General features: G+C 42.6%; 1 pseudogene; it reads left to right on the top strand.

The window, feature by feature from the left end:
• Window positions 1-457: 457 nt before the first annotated feature.
• Window positions 458-1410, top strand: LOC133367830 (olfactory receptor 6M1-like; annotated as a pseudogene).
• The last annotated feature ends 15789 nt before the right edge of the window (window positions 1411-17199 follow it).

Genomic DNA, 17199 nt, shown 5'->3' with positions numbered 1-17199 from the left:
CATAGACTCTGTTAGAACTTTCCCAGTCGCTATCAGATGGCTACCATAGCAACGGCCCTGGCCGTCCGTTCCCAGACAGGGCATAGACATAACTCCCCCTTAACCACAGTTACGTCTTCACACTTGCAGGCTTCATGGAAAACTACTAGAGACAGTAATTCCTACTGGTCACCAGCCCAACAGGGGGAGGGTTTTTTTTTTTTTTAGATTCCCATTAAAATCAAAGGGAACAAAGCAGAGCTTCAGATTTAACATATCAGATTTGGCCCCAAATAGCAAATAGAATCAGAACAACTGTTTTGGATCCAAAAGAGATTGAGCTGCCTCCAAACACTATAAATACAGATACATGATGCATCTTGCGGCCACTGCATACCCCTAATGAATATGGCTGATAAGGTCTCTCTACCTCTCTTGTTTCTATATTTTCCTCACAGGTTGTTTCCTAGGGAATAAGATGTCCCAAAATATGGAGAAAGATAATAAGACTATTGTGACTGAATTCATCCTTCTTGGATGTCAGACCCTTCGCTCTGTTGAGATTCTGATCTTCATCACCTTCTTCTTTGTGTATGCATTATGGGTAATGTCACACTAATTACACTGGTACTTACCAATCACCATCTTCAATAGCCCATGTATTTTTTCTTGAGTAATCTCTCATTCCTGGAGCTCATGATCACTTCAACCGTGATGCCTAAGATGCTAATAAATATAATCACAGGAAAGAAGAACATCTCTTTTGTGGGCTGTCTTACTCAGTCATTCTTCTATTTCCTTATGGGCTCAACTGAATTCTTCATCCTGGCTGTAATGTCCTTTGACCGTTACGTTGCAATATGCTACCCCCTGCGCTATGCATCCATTATGAACAGCAAAGCCTGTTTCCAGCTCCTTCTGGGGTCATGGGTTGGTGGTTTCTTGATTATTCTAGTTCCCAGCATTGTGACAGCTGGTCTACCATTCTGTGGCCCAAACATTGTCAACCACTTCTTCTGTGACAGTGCCCCCCTTACTCAAACTTGTCTGTGGTGACACATCATTGGCTGAAAGGGTTGATTTGGGGACTTCTTCCATATTGCTTCTGGGTTCACTTCTCATAACAGTTGTGTCATACATTTACATTATTATTGCTGTCCTGAAGATACCATCAGCACAAGGGCGATAAAAGGCCTTCTCAACCTGTGTGTTTCTCATATCACTTTGGTAACATTGCACTATGGGAGCTCTATCTTCATTTATGTCCATCCCACTAAAGGGAACATTCTGGATTTCAACAAAATAGGCACTGTACTGAACACAATGGTGACACCCATGCTAAATCCTTTCATATACAGTCTGAGAAATGAGAAAGTGAAGGATTCCCTTAGAGTTATCTTCAATCAAAGAAAAGTAATTCTTAAGAAATAAACTGAACATGCAGCAAAATCCAGCAAAGGGATTTTAAGATCCGGTAGCTTCAGTGGGAGAGAGTCAGCATAGACTAGTGTGTTGGACTTAGATTATGGAGACCAGGTTCAAATCTTCACCTAGCTAGGTAGTTCACTATATGATCTTGGATCATTTAATTCTTGCCAGCCTTACCTACCTCCAAAGGTTGTTGTGAAAGGTAAATGTGGCCATCCATGTATGTGTACCTTCTAACCTCTAGAATGCCCTGGGAGATGACTGAAAGTGGCTTTTCAAAATGTAATAAACAAATAGGTGTTCTTAAGCCAACTTTAAAAAAGTGGTTTATTTGACTGGATAATGTCCTTTGTAATTTGAGGGGTTTTGGGGGGATCTGGTAAGATACAAAGTGTTATTAACTAGAGTTATATGCACATTCTTCATTTGAGTACTAATTCTAATTATATGAAAATGAACAAAAGTCTTAAAGTATCATCATCTATACTAAGAGTAAATTCAATTCTCTGAGTGATATTGCTTTTGGAGTCAAAGTGGCATCAACCATGAAGGTTTCAGCAGACTTGGAGGAACCCCAATATTTGCAGAAGTGCCAAAAAAGAGTAAAAAAGGAAAAAATAAAAATAAAACCCAATGGGATCAAAACATTCTCAGCTGGGATGGAATGTTGATGTCTGCTAGGAGGAGAGAGGAAAATTGAAAACCAAGAGGAAGTAGGATGGCTTATTGTCTGGAACACTGAAGACACACATTCTCCAATACAACATTTTGTGGATGGCCCTTTGTTATTATACAGCCATGAGAGTGGCTCTGTACTATAGCCAGCATGGATTTTTCACATTCTGCCATGTTAAATTGAAAACACCACCCATGACATTCTGCTGCTTCCCATAAGCTCATTTCAAACAAAACTCTTACAAAATGTATAGTCCTGAACTCAGGATCACTTGCTTAACAACATCTAAGTTTTCACGAAGATGCACAAAACATTCAGAGAGAGTCCAGAGTTCAAAGTGTAAAACAAAGGGGGGGATCCAGATCCCTGCTCGACTTTTTTGTCAGTGGTTTCATAATTATTGAAATTAATTAAAAATCAGCCGCGTTCATAGAGTATCTGCTCCTATTACTGACCTTGCCCCATACTCTGACCATCATTGTCTGCAATTTAAAAGTTAAAAAAAAGAATGGCTGATTTTTTATTTAAGAAAATTAATATTGGGGTGTATGATAGAGCAGGCATATTCAGTAAGAACCAGCTGCCAGTGTTCTAAAAGTCAGACTGTTTAGCTTGGCTAATCAGGGTGACACACCCATGTTAGACATTTATTCTACTTCTACATTTATTCTAAACAGTCATGGCTTCCCCCAAATAATCCTGGGAAGTGTAGTTTGTGAAGGCTGCTGAGAGTTGTTAGGAAGCATAGTTTGTTAGAAAGCTGCTGAGTGTTGTTATTTCCTTGACAGAGCTCCAGTGACCAGAGTGATTTAACAGTCAGCCCCTCTTCCCAGAGAGTTCTGTTAACTGCAGCTCTGTGGGGGTGAATAGGGCATCTCCTAGCAACTCTCAGCACCCTTCCCAAATGACACTTCCCAAGATTCCTTCATGGAAGACATGACTGTCTAAAGTGAAATAAAAGTCTGGTATGGATGTGGCCAGAGACAGCTTTGGTTTAAACTGGGTGGGAGATTACATGTATCTGCTATTGAATAAAAAGGTGGGAGAAGACCCCCAAAATAATGATACTGTTTTTTTTTTTTTACAATAATTTTATTCAAATTTTCATAAAACATACAAAACAAAATCATAAAACATTCAAAGACAAAAAACAAAAACAAAACAAAAATGATTAAACAAAAAATAAAATGTTGACTTCCCATTTGTCACAGATCAAATCAGTTATAGGTCTACAATATATAACAATCCTGTCTCTTAAATTATATTATAAAATCACTTTCCTCCGGTAGTTATCTTAATTAATCATCAAATCTCATAAACATTACTTTATTCTTTCCACAAAAAGTCAAAGAGAGGTTTCAATTCTTTAAGAAATATATCTATCAATTTTCCTCCAAATAAACATGTCGATTAATCAATCTCGTTAATAATAATAATAATCTTATTGTCATAACCATAGTCCAAATAAACATTTCGATTAATCCATCTCATCAAAATCTGTTAGGTCCAATAATTTCAATAGCCATTATTCCATTATCCCTATTAATTCCATCTTCCATCTTCAGTAGTCCTGTTAAGTCCAGTAATTTCAGTGTCCAATCTTCCATTATCAGTATTCCATAATAATCTTGCTGTCGTAGCCATAGTCATATAATAAGAGTCTGATGGGAATTTCCTCTATCCCAAATATTTTCTTGCCATCCATTCTGAATAAGTTGCTGAAATATTGTTGTAAAGTCATATCTCTGTTCTTCTTTTTTACAAAATGCACTGGCTCATCTCTTGAAAGTTTTTCCATTGTCACATGGCTGCAGTTAATTCCATAGATTTTCTCTATATCAAGCTCCATCACGTCATTCCAGTCCAGAAGATTATCCAAGCCATTGATAACTTTATCTCTAATATCTTCATTAATTTCTTCAGAGATAACATTAAATTCCAAACAGTAGATTTTATTTCTAATATCCATAAACTCCAGATCTTTTTCCAATTCCACATTTGTTCCAATCTCCAGGGCTTGTATCTTCCCTTTATTTTTTCTTTTCTTCTCATCTCTGTTCTCATTCTCCTCTCTCACAGGATCCCCTATTTCTTTAAGCTCCTGCGTCATTTTGCTCAGTTCAATTTTCAGCTCCTTACTGCCCTGTCGCAGGGTTTGTTTCGTTATCTCAATCTCATCCATTATTTTCTGAAACATAATTACTTCCAGATTCTCAGCCACTTTCTTGATTGCCATTTTTAAAACCATGAAAACAAAGCAAAACAAAAATAAAGAAGAACCACTTCTTATTTCAGCAACAGTTGGGTTAATATTCCAGGCTTGATGACATCACAGTATAAACAGAGCAGCCTGCCTTATCTCTCTATGTTCAAGAATACAAAACAAATTTAGTTCCCAGCATCAAAACAGTTAGTGGCGTCGTGAAGAAGCAGATTCGTCAAAATAAAATAGACCAAAAAGAGAATAGTCCCAGACAATATAATGTTCCTCGGAATAGAAATCCCTCTTCTGTTTATATCTTTAGAATGCACTTCCAGGACAGCTTTTTGCAACAAAAACAGAGATAAGCTGTTAATTTCGTGAATAACAGAGAAGAGTTATAGCTCACCCAGAAGTTCTCCAAAGCCGATCAATCTGACAAATCTCCTTTTGCTGCAACAATTTAAACCAAGTAAAAAAAATAATGGAAAGAAGGGTGCTTGCCTGTTAATCTGTTTTCTCTTTGAAGAAAAGATAAACGTATCGCATAAACAGATAGAGCTTGTTCGGAAGTCCGTCCGGCATTGCTGGCAGGACCTTTTCTCATAAATTAATGAAATCCAGTCCTCCCAACAAAAACAGGCTTTTGAGGTTGATCTCTACATTTCTCCCTGCCCGGGAGAAATTTCATCAGTCAAAAAAAAAAATGTTCTGACTGATTTATATCTGAATAAGCTTCTTTTGAGGCGGGAGCCCGTCTCAAAAGCAGGCACAAGCGAAGTCACCCTTCCCGGAAGTCCAAAATAATGATACTGTTAACAATGTTTTCCTTTTGGAAAGGAGAGGTGTTTCCCCTCTGCCCAGTGCCCACCTACCCAATCTCCTCCCCTATTCCTCTCCCTCCCCTCTCTACCTTCCACTCTCCACCACTGCCCTGCCCCTCTCCCAGGTCAGTTTCACCTATCCCAAGCATGACTGCACAGGGGTAAATCCCAATGAACCTGATAAGTATGCAAATGAGTGAACCTGCCCCTCCCCTCAGCCCTCCTCCCCCTCCCCTCCCCCTTCTTCTCCCCTCCCACCTATCCGCTCCCCTTGTCCTCCACCCTCCTTCCATTCTCCTCTATCCCTCTCCCTCCACCTCTTCACTCTCCCCTCTCTCCCCCTCCCCCTCTCCCTGCCCATCTCCTCCCTTTCTCTTCCCTCTTCCTCCTCCATTCCTCAGTCCAGCCCTCCCTCCCTCCTTATTACTTTTCCTCCTCCCCCGTGGTCATTTTTGCCCATCCTAAGCATGATTGCACAGGAGTAAATCCCACTGAACTCAATAAGCATGCAAATAATGAAATCTGTGTTTGCCCTTTCCATCCCCCTTCCCCTACCCATTCCCCTCCTCCTCTTTCTTCCTCCTCCTCTACCAACTTCTTCCCTCCCTCTTCTCCCTTGTGCTCAATGAATGAATGAATGATTTATTTCAGTACATGACCAGAAAATACAACATAATTCCATACAAATTATTAAAAATGAAATTTTAAAAATAGAACAAATTAAAACAATGAATTGTGATATCATTTAGAACAGTGTGAGCCCATTTAACACTTCCTAGCAACAAGGCACTAATTTCCTTCTACGGGCAATAGCAGCTGTACAAAAGCAGCTACTTTCCCGCTAATCATGTGGTTCTGGTCTGCCAGTAGATACTGTATGAGGATGGCCTCAGGGCCCAAATCATATTTGGAGAGAATTGGAGAGATAAAATGAGAGCGTAGGTCCAAATAGAAAGAACAATGCCGCAATACATGGCTCACAGACTCAATCTCCCCAGCCCCGCAAGGACATATACGCTCACAGAAAGGAGCAGCCTTATACCTACCCTCCAGAAGTGCTGAGGGGAGGACGTTAAATCTTGCGAGGGCAAACGATATCCTATATTTGGGTATATGCAAGTTAATCAGATAATTGGCAAGTACACAGGCTTTCGCATTTAAACAGGGGGGAGAATAGGCTGTGGCCAAACACAGATTAGATTGGAATTCAATGTCTTTAAGGCATTGCATAATGGCTACTTTAGCCCTTGAATAGCCTAAAATTCCAATCTCCTGAAGCAAAAAGCCAAGGGCTTCCAATTTTTTTGTCAATGTCAACTTCCATTTGGACTGGAAAGTATCCACCAGTGTGAGAGGAGCCAGACCAGCGGGAATAAACAGGAGCTTCAGTAATTGAGACGATATATCCAGGCGCGGGTCTCAATTTGTAAGGTTCCCAATTTGAGTCGTACGACTACATTGGGAACACATCTAGGGACACCCATTATTGACCTTTGAAATTTAGAGTGGATATATTCGAGGGGGGCATAATTACCACTACTACAAATTTGCATCCCATAGAGTGCTTGAGGAATGGCCTTGGCATTAAATACTTGTAAGGCTGAGGGCACATGTTGGCCACCCTTAGAGTAGAAAAAAGAACAAATTCCCTTGACTGGTTTTTGGGCAATCTCAGCCGATCTATTCAAATGTGTATTCCATGAGCCTAGCGAATGGAAAGATATACCAAGGTATCTAGAATCAAGACCTGTTCAATAGGGTGGTTATCTATTTGCCACCTCCGCTTGCGCCTATTCCTGGAAAAAATCAATACATTTAGCATAGTTAATAGTAAGTAGCTTCTCCGTACAGAAGGAACCAAGCTCTCTCAGCAGACGACGCAACCCAACTTCCGTTAGGGCTAAAAGAACTATATCATCAGCGTATAAGAGTGAAGACACGTGTCTCCTTGCCAGACTGGGAGGATGGAAGTTAACCCCCTCCAAACGCTTTACTATGGAATTAATATACAGATTGAATAAAGACGGGGCAAGGATACATTCCTGTTTCACTCCTCTATAAGTTGGAATTGGATCAGATAAATGACCTGCCTGGTTGCATCTGACCCTTAAAGAGGTCTTCTCATGTAAACCACGAATTAAACACAATAGGCGCCTATCAATAGTTGTTGATAATAATTTTGTCCAAAGCCTTTCCCGGGGAATCGAATGCAGATCTGAGGTCAATAAATGCCATGAAAAGTGCTCCTCCCTTGGGTAAAGAATATTTTTCTGCCAAGTGCTGGAGCACAAGGCCCTGATCCACAGTGGAACGGCCTGATCTAAAACTGGCCTGCTCCTCTGCCAAGCAACTTTCACTCTCCATCCAGGAAACCAGCTTGTCAAGAAGATGACTGGCGTAAAGCTTGCTAATAACACTTAGCAAGCTTATAGGCCTATAATTAGAAGTGTCTGATCTTATCCTTTTTTATGAATGGGTATGATAATAGCCATCCACCAGTCCTCAGGGAAACAAGCAGACTGGTCAATGGCGGTAAACAGGACTGCCAAAATTGGCGCCCACCAGTCTACATGTTCTTTTAAGAGTTCCGGGGGGATATTATCAGCCCCGGGCGCTTTACCCCGCTTGAGTTTGTTGATAAGGGCAGCTGATTCTTGAATGGACACGGGGGGCCAATTTGGAAATTCACAAAGGTCGTCCCATGGCAAGGAGTTAAAGTTCTGACTCTTGGCAAAGATCTCAGTGAAATACGCTTCCCACTCTCTGGCAGGGATATGAAAATCGAGACAAGATGGAACCGCCTGGCCACCTCCAGAGATGAGTCTCCAAAATGTTCTAGAATCTTTTTGTCTAGAGGCCTCAACCAAACTTAACCAAGCTTCTCTCTGAAAAGATTTCTTTTTTTCTTTAATTAAAGCTTTATAGCGTCGTTTAGACTCTAAGTATTCTGGGGGTAAGGTTAACAAATCAGAGGCTCAATACCTCCTATAAATTTCCATAAGTAATCTTTTCAAGGAGGCACACTCATGATCAAACCAGGACTTAGTTACCTGCCCCAGGGCACGAGATCTAACCTGTTTTTTAAAATTTGGACAATCATATAAGGACCTCAGTAGTTCTTGAAAGAGGGAACATATCATTACAGGTGTAGTTTCCGATAATAACCTAGAGCATAGACTAAGGCTGTCTGTAGAAAAGAGGAAATTAGATAATGCATCGGCTAGAGAGGGAGACCACCTAATGCGTGCGGCTCATCTTTCCACCGCTTGATTCAACATAGGTTCACATTTCAATAATAACTTCACGTTATCCAAACAAAGTTTAAGGACCAAAGGGAGATGGTCACTATAATCTATAGTAGAAGACCCGTGGCACGCTACATAAATATATTCGCCGCAGAGGTCACCCCTCACACCGCCATACAGCATGACCAAATCCAGAGCGTTAATCATCTGGGCAAGGCAGAGACCCGCAAAGTTACAGCCTCTATCCTTAAATTGCCTAAAAGGAAGTAAATGAGGCAAAACCACTGCAGGGGAAGCAAGGTGAAAATGTTGGTACAAAGCGTCATCATTTATTCCCGACCTTGCATTAAAATCCCCCGCAACAATGAAATGAGCGGCGGGCAACTTACTCATAACATTACTGATGTACTCCTTCATCCTGCACCAGGTTGCACTGAGTAGCTGTTTTTTTTGTACCGGCGGAAGGTAAATATTAATCACCACAAAAGTGTCCGATCCCAGTTTAAATGATAAGGCTAATGCAATGTCATTCAACCCCTCTAGTCTGATTGAACTGGTGTCAAGTTTTGTTGAGATCAGAATAGCCAGACCACCTTTTGAACGTCCCCTGTGGGAACTAAGAGCAGCTTCGAGTGAATAAGATACATATCCGCCCAGGACAAATGGCTCAGTGAGCCAGGTCTCTTGAAGAAGTACGATATGATAGCGGCTGAGAAAGGTCAGAAAAGAGAGATCGTCACACTTATTTAACCAACCCGCCACATTCCAGGAAATAATAGATAAGTGTTCAAGATCCTGTGGGACCTTATATCAGTTGGAAGAACAAGGAGCATCAATATCAGTTACGAAGTTTGAAGCCAAGTATCTTGGCAAGCTAAGGGGGGGGTGTTGCTGCAGAGGAATATGCGTCAACACCCCTTTAGATCTAGAAATGTCAATCAGGACAATCTCATCCATTGAGGGGCTCCAATGGCTAACATTTGAAATAATCCTAGGAGCGAACACCTCAGGAGGGGAAAGAGAAGGAGTTAAAATACTCGATCTATCTTCCACACTACTCTTAACACCGAGGGAGCCCATCCCCACCAAAGGGACAACAGTTTGAATAGAAAGGTTCTTTACTGTATTGCCCTCCAACAAACTCGGCTGCTCAAGCTGGCTCTGATTTTGGGGAGCAGGGTAAACTTCAACCCCCACCAAAAGAGTCGAGGATCCCTGTGATCCACACGCTCTTACCCCTTGAAACACGGGACTAATCTTGTTATGAGAATCAGAGGAGTTTTTTGGGGGCTCAGACCCATGAGAATATTGTTGTTCCTTATCACTTTTCATGGATGAAACTAAGCAGGATTTTGAGAGACCAACTCTCGATATTATTTCATTTTGATCCTGTGTTGGGAGGGCCCCAAACACCTTGATTAGCTTACACTCCTCCATCCCGAATGACTCACTAGCTAAGTCATTTTTTGTGGTAGAGCACTGCCCCTGAAGGGGTTCAGTTAAATTAGGGTTATCGGCGTAGTAGAGTTTCTCATAATCAACCTGTGCCGACTGGGCGGATTTCATGATATCCTCAAATACAACTGTGGGGCAATGATCAATGAGAAACTTTGGCCTCGTTGAACTGTAGGGCGGATGGTGGAGCCACATTTTCGAAAACCCTTAACACTTGAATATTATAGCAGTTAAAAGCCTCTTTACCCACATAGATCTTGGCTGCAACATTATACTCTTTGAACGAGATTATTGCCCACACAGTAACCCTAGAGAAATATAAATATTCCACACATTGGATATCATAATCAAATAATGTACAGAATGAGATGCCTCTCAATAGATTTAAAAAATGGGATTTCCGCTGATTCTGAGAGCAAAAACCCCTGGGTTTAGCGCAATTGCAGAAAGCCAGCTTCTTTCGATTCAATACTAAGTTCCACTTGTAATGTTCGTGGGGATTCTTCCTAACAGGCATATTTCTAAGGGAGGAGTCCAGTCTAGGGGCTGAATTGTTTGCATTGTCCGCAGAAGATCAAGGAAGACCCATTGAAGAAGGGAGTACATCAGTCCGATTTAGAGCCTTTCAAATCACTGATTCCTTTGGTGCATCCTTTTTTGAGGGAGCAATCTTTTCTTGAGGCTTTGCCACTGGAGTAGTGTCCGCTTCCAGGTGTCTGAACAATTTGCTATACTGTAACTTCTTATATTTAAGTGCCTTTGGATTTTTTATGTTTTTGCTCTTCTTAAGTTTGTTAGCCACTTGTTTGTTGGTATTACTTTTGGAGCTTCTATTTGTACTCCTTTTTGTGCGGGCCTTAAGATTTTGGACACAGAACTTGGATTGAGTCCTTGAGCACGCTTTGGATAAATCACAAAAGGCTCCTCGTGCAATATCAGCAACAGTCATTAAAAGAGTACTACTCTTGTCCAGAAAAGTTTTAATAAGATTAATTTCCTGCATAATGGCGCAAAAACAACTCTCAATTGACAAACCGTCAAGAGAAGGCGACGCCAGTTGGTTTACAGAGTCCTGAGTGTTTACTTCTAAGGGATTCTGGCACACTAGAGGTCGCTGGAGCAATGAGGAGGAAAATAAGGACCCTTGGTTATTTTGTCTTTCTTGCTCTACTACTGGAGATAGAACCTGCAATTCGGCCTCCTCTGACAACATAGGCTCAGTAGCTGTCTCTGTTTGGGACAGCTCATAAGTCAAGCTTGGAGTGTTGTCATTCCCCTTTAAATCAAGGAGATCGCTGTTCCGACCAAAAGTCCAGTCATGAATTAAAGGGAGCTCCTCCCCCTCCTCCCCCTCCATACTCTTCATACACCTTGGTAACTGCTTATCTGTAAAGAATGGAGTGATCTTCGTCTGGAAGGTTTTCTCTTGAGAAGTACCACTTTGGGAAGAGGGTGAAATTCCCAAGGCTTTATATCCAGTTCTAGTAAGCACCATGGTATCAAAACCGGCCCAGGGCGTGGCCCTGGGTGTCAGCTTCCTCCTCCTCCTCAAACTCAGCATTGCCCCTTATAAAACTCAGCAGCAGGGGTGTAGTCATCCAGGGTCTCAGAGGGTCTCCCTTTTCCATTCTGCCATGCTGATGGTGCAGAGCTACAGCCCCTCGGCATAACACTGTTGTTCGTTCCCAGCCAAGGAGAGTGCTGTGGTTTCGACTCAGAGTTTAGAATGTTTACTTACTCAATACGGCTTGAGCGTTGAGTAATGTAGAGGAGCGAACCTCTTCAGTATTTGCTGACAGAGGGAAGGTAAGAGTGTAAGTAATCTTCCAAGGTCAGAAGTCACTCCCCCTTAGTCGTATAAATGCCATTTGAATGGTAAGAATTTGTCCTTAGAGTCCTTTAAGTAAGGCATAAAAATTGATAAAGTGCGGAGCTCCTGGGTATGCAACCTCCTAGGCTGCCATCTTATCCCGAATTCTCTTGTGGTCAATTTTACCTATTCTAAGCATGATTGTACCAAATTCATCCAAGCTACTCAGGAAGTGGATTGGACTGTGAAAGACCAACCCAAATTGTGTTTGCATCTTGACAAATTTGTAGCGCAGTACAATATCTCAGAGAGGAGGTCAGGTTTTCTGCTTCCCTGGTGCATTCACTATAGCTGTCCAATTTCCCTGATTTTTATAGCTCGATAGCAATATCTATTGGTTACAGATATGTGCTTAAATCACAAGGGGTTTTTTTGCCTGTTAGTGAATTACTATATTGTTCTCCTACCTTGCAACATACAATTAAAAACACAACAATGAAATCATCTTTAATAATAATAAAAAGCCACCACATATAAATACAGTAGCTAACACCCTCTATTCATATGTAATCCATGTTGTTACCAGTATTGTTAAAAGAATGATAAGTACAGCATGCCTGTGCTTGCTGACATTGGGTGTGGCTATTACCCTCCCCCTCTCTTTCTAGAACCAGCTATTGGAGCATGCTCAGTAAGTAACCTTCAGGGTGGGCTGGCTTCTGTGAGAAGCTTCTAGCAGACGAGCCCAACTCAAGATGAGGAAGCTGCTCCGGAGGGGAGGGGAAGGCCAGCAATTTCTGTGTTATTCACAGGCCTGCTTTGATTGTTCTTAGGAGCCAAGCAGCAAGGAAAGAAGATGCTTGTTCCTGCAAAAGAAAATAGGAGCAAATCTAAAGGACTGTGAACTCATTCTTTTGTTTAGGGTTTTTTTCTTTGCATCCTGTTAATTGTTGAAAAAAAAGAGAGAAATTGTAATTTTTTTACTGCTATGAAGCAATAGCAGCCAGATTGTTAGTAGCATTATTATTATTTATCTGACCTGATAATATATCAGAACTATTTTTCTTCAATACATATTTAAGTTTGATTCTTGGTATTTTTACTGCAACTATGGATGGGTATCACACTGTCAGAAAAGACAGAACCTGCCCACATCTCCTAGTTAATGTAGGGATATTTGTGGGTTATATATGCCTAAAATTATGTTGCATCAGTTTGGCTAAGTTATATCATTCTGACAACTGTATTGATTTTTTTTAAAAAATGTATCACATAAAATATTAAATGTATTTATGAATCACTTTTCTGTCTGTAAAAGCAGATTAAACACTGCAGACAGCAAACAGCAATTAAAGCAGAACAAAACAATTTTAAATTCAGTTGTAGATAAATGAAATGTTTGATTTTATTTTAATGTTCCTTATTTTGGGATTGTTTGAACAATGAAGGGCAGGATAAAAATAATTTAAATAAATATTTAAATAAAAAGAGTGGAATTTAGGTATTTTTAAAAAGATAGAAAGATAGCTCAATTGCTATCTCGACAGCCTGGTAGAAGATTAATCAGCTACATTAAATGGCCACAATGAAGTGATTTTCAATAACCACAAAGGAACGTAACTAATGTTTCATGTGTCTGTTGAATGCCAAAACTATAGACAGGCTTCTAGTATTGGGATGAGGAGATATTTCTGTTCCCCACTTAATATCTAAGAGGCTTTTCCCCATACAACTTGGGTGGGACCGATGTAGCGAGCTGTACTAGATTCTGCATCATATTACGAAGGCCTCAAATCCAGTGATGGAGAGATTTGTTTGATTTTTTTATATATATTCCTTGCTGGAATGTAAACAGTCCCTTGTGGTATATAGAACTTTCCACATGAGTTTTAAAGCTGCAACTTTATATACAATTATCTGAGAATAAGTCCCATTGAACTCAATAGGCCTGACTTCCAAGTAAACATGCACAGGATTGCTTGGTAAGCTTCTAGCCTACACTGTCCCCCAGTTCCCAGTTCCTTATTTGCATGAAAGTTCAATCACTAACAAAAAAGAAAAGGTGACAGCTACAGCAACATCAAGCCAAATTTAGCATGCCCCTGAACCCCAAAATATATGATGGAGTACCTTGTATGATATATCACTGTAATCAGGAGACTGTCCCCGTCAAGACTGACAATACATTTATACAATCAAAATCATCAGAATTCTGGTATTATCTTAAATACACAATGATGTCGTAAAATCATTAAAAATAAGTAACTGGGGGTACACGCCCCAAACTCTGCTCTGGGCCAGGACAAATCATATACCCCAGGAAAGGGGAGGGCACCCCTATGAGATGCCACTGCATCTCGCCTGGCCCAGAGCTTTTGCCAAGCACAGGGCACATGAGAGGGCATCTATGCAAAACCAACGCAGACAAAAACATACAGGAAAAAATAAGTAACTGGGGGTACACGCCCCATAATCTGCTCTGGGCCAGGACAAATCATATACCCCAGGAAAGGGGAGGGTGTCCTGTACGAGATGCCACTGTGTCCCACCTGGCCCAGAGCTTCTGCCGAACGCAGGGCACATTGGAGGTCATCTATCCAAAACCAAAGCAGAAAAAAACATACAGGAAAAAATAAATAACCAGGGGGACACGCCCCCAAATCTGCTCTGGGCCAGCACAAATCATATACCCCAGGAAAGGGGAGGGTGTCCCCTATGAGATGCCACTGCGTCCTGCCTGGCCCAGATCTTCTGCCGGGCGCAGGGCACATGGGAGGTCATCTATGCAAAACCAAAGCAGACAAAAACATATAGGAAAAAATAAGTAACCAGGGGTACACGCCCCCAAATCTGCTCTGGGCCAGCACAAATCATATACTCCAGGAAAGGGGAGGGTGTCCTCTTCGGGGTGCCAATGCGTCCCATCCGGCGCAGAGCTTCTACTGGGTGCAGGGCACATTAAAAGGGCATCTATCCAAAACCAAAGTAGAAAAAAACATACAGGAAAGAATAAGTAACTGGGGGTACATGCCCCCAAATCTGCTCTAGGCCAGGAGAAATCATATACCCCAAGAAAGGGGAGGGTGTCCTCTCTGGGATCCCAGTGTGTCCCGTCCAGTCAATAGCTTTTTCAGGGCACCGGGCACTCATGAGGACATCTATGCAATATCAAACTGGACAAAAACACGCAGGAAAAAATAAGTAACTGGGGGTACACACCCCAAAATCTGCTCTGTGCCAGGACAAAACATATACCCCAGGAAAGGGAAGGGTGTGCCCTATGAGATTCCATTGTGTCCCGCCTGTCTTAGAGCTTCTGCCGGGCGCAGGGCACATGGGAGGGCATCTATCCAAAACCAAAGCAGAAAAAAAATACAGGAAATAATAAGTAACTGGGGGTACACGCCCCAAAATCTGCTCTGGCTTTGGGGGGGTCAAGTTGGGGGTGGCCACCTTTGGGGCCATTGATCACCACTCCAGGAACCACAGTCGCTACTCTGCCTAGATTACAGGCTAGCTGTATGTCCCAGCTACCGCTCCAGGCTGCATGCAGCCAAATTTGGCAGCATGCAGGCTCTGGACAGGTGATGACATCAGTCATGTCAGCGGAAGGGCTTGCACCCACAGCCATACTTGCTGGGGAACTTCAACAACTTACAGCACTGGCTGCTCAGGGTGCTCTGTCCGACCCTTTAGGGTCGGTGGCTGTTAATGCCATCCCTTTTGGGGAGACATCAGTCGCTTTAGGTTTTCACCTGCTCCCCTCTACGAAGGACAAAATTTGGCGGGGGAGTACGTGGATGTGTTTTCATTGTGATATCGGGAACACTCCAAAAGGGACAAGGACAAAGATGCTGAGGGCGAGGCTGAGAAACCTAGGCGCAGGAGAGTTGAAAGTACCTGGGCCAACTGGCTGCCTGCATTTTTGATATATGCTGGAGTGCTCATGGAAAGGCAGCCCCAAAGGGGGCTGTCTCTCTTGAAGTACTTGGATATAATCTATAGAGCATATGTAGAGTTCTCAGGGCCAGCCTGGCTGTCTTACGATGAGGCATTTCATATGTGGGTGGCATGCGATGGGTCTCTGCGGTGGGACAAGAAAGAACCTGAATTATGCCTGCAGTTCATGACTGCAGCCAGGGCCATGACTGGGGATAGATGTGACAGTGGGCATATGCTCAGCAGGCAGTCGGCTACTACCCTTCCCCGCATTAATGAGGGGCAAAGGGTTCAACCATGGCTGTTGCGCTGGGACTTTAATGCCCGGAGAGTCTGCGCACGCACCCCAAGTCATTACCGACATGACTGCGCCGTGTGTGGAGCTGCACACCCTTCCACGGCCTGCCCCAGACGCAGGTTCTATAGGGGAGGTGGTAAAGAACAGCAAGGGGGCAGGAAACAGCCCCCACCTGGAGTTAATCAAGGTAAAGGGCCCCTCCCCAATGAAGTTACATGTTTCACGGGCCTTACTTGCTGGTTACCTGGCAGTCGGGGATGCCCATTTTTTATTGCAAGGTTTTTTGTCTGCCTTCCGTATTCCTTATGACGGTCCAAGGGTCGCCTTCATGTCCCGCAATTTGAAATCTATCATGGGCATGGAGGCACTTGTGCAACTGAAAATTGATAAGGAAGTGCAGGCAGGGGGGGTGCTTGGCCCATTCCAATCACCCCTCTCCCTCATTTCAGAGTATGCCCTTTAGGTATAGTGCCCAAAAAGGCTGCAGGGGAATTTAGATTAATACACCACCTCTCATACCCATGTGGACAGTCAGTGAATGATTTCATTCCTGACAGTCTATGCACTATCCACTACACCTCTTTTGATGCTGCAATGCGCATGGTGCGCGCTTGTGGCCGAGGTGCCTCCATGGGCAAGTGCAACATCAAATCCGCCTTTCGCCTTCTACCAGTCCACCCTGAAGATTTTGAACTGCTGGGTTTTACTTTCGCAGGAAGGTTTTACATGGATCGAGCATTGCCTATGGGATGCTCAATCTCTTGCACAGTTTTTGAACATTTTAGTACCTTCTTAGAATGGGCTATTAAAAGACGGACTGGGCTGGATTCGGTGGTGCATTACTTGGATGATTTTTTATTTGCTGGAAGTGTTGGTGTGGGTGTATGCCAACATTTAATGGCACAGTTCCATTACTTGACAGAGGAACTTGGGGTTCCTTTAGCCATGGAAAAGACCGAGGGTCCAGCCACCCTTTTGACCTTCTTGGGCATTGAAATTGACTCTGACAAACAATGCTGCAAGCTGCCCCATGACAAGCTGCTTATTCTACATAGGAAGATCAAAGAAGTCACTGGGGCAAAGAAAGTTTTTCTTCCCACCCTTCAGGAGTTAGCAGGACACCTACATTTTGCATGCCGGGTCATAGCACCTGGCAGAGCATTCCTAAGATGAGTCTATGATGCCATGGTGGGGCTCTCATGACCCCACCATAGGTTTTGGGTTACAGCGGCATTACGCGCTGACCTTGGGGTGTGGTCCTCTTTTTACAGGATTTCAATGGGATATCCTTTTGGAGGCAGGACCAACTTTTAGAGGCAGAATTACAGGTACAATCTGACTCGTC

This window comes from Rhineura floridana, chromosome 11 (assembly GCF_030035675.1).
Source record: "Rhineura floridana isolate rRhiFlo1 chromosome 11, rRhiFlo1.hap2, whole genome shotgun sequence".
NCBI classification, from domain to species: Eukaryota; Metazoa; Chordata; class Lepidosauria; order Squamata; family Rhineuridae; genus Rhineura; species Rhineura floridana.
This window is presented reverse-complemented; position numbering and strand designations above follow the sequence as displayed.